A 453-nucleotide genomic window follows, 5' to 3' on the forward strand; every position below is an offset into this window, starting at 1 on the left:
CGGGGCCCGGCCGGGGGCTCCGGGGCAGCCCCGGGAGCGGAGAGGGGACGGCGAGCCCCGGCCCGGCTCCGAGCCCCGCTGCCCCCGGGGCTTCTGCCCGCAGACGAGGAGGATTTTTAATCTTGTGAGTTTTGCCAAATCCTCTTCGGTGCCTTTTGGCACCCTGCTCCGTCAGGCTGTGCCGATCGCCCAGGAACAGCAACGTGTTGAACAGTTTGCAGCGTTTCTGCAGTATCCGAATGGGTTTAAACTGAAAGAGATTTAGATTAGGTGTTAGGAAGAAGGGCACTGGCACAGGTTGCCCAAAGAACCTGTGGCTGCTCCATCCCTGGAAGTGTTCCAGGGCAGGCTGGCCGGGGCTGGAGCAGCCTGGGACAGTGGGAGGTGTCCCTGCCATGGCAGGAGTGGCACTGGATGATCTTTAAGGTCCCTGTCAACCCAAACCATTCCAGG

The sequence above is a fragment of the Onychostruthus taczanowskii genome, unplaced genomic scaffold, assembly GCF_017590055.1.
Source record: "Onychostruthus taczanowskii isolate IOZ18803 unplaced genomic scaffold, ASM1759005v1 scaffold10, whole genome shotgun sequence".
Taxonomy (NCBI): Eukaryota; Metazoa; Chordata; class Aves; order Passeriformes; family Passeridae; genus Onychostruthus; species Onychostruthus taczanowskii.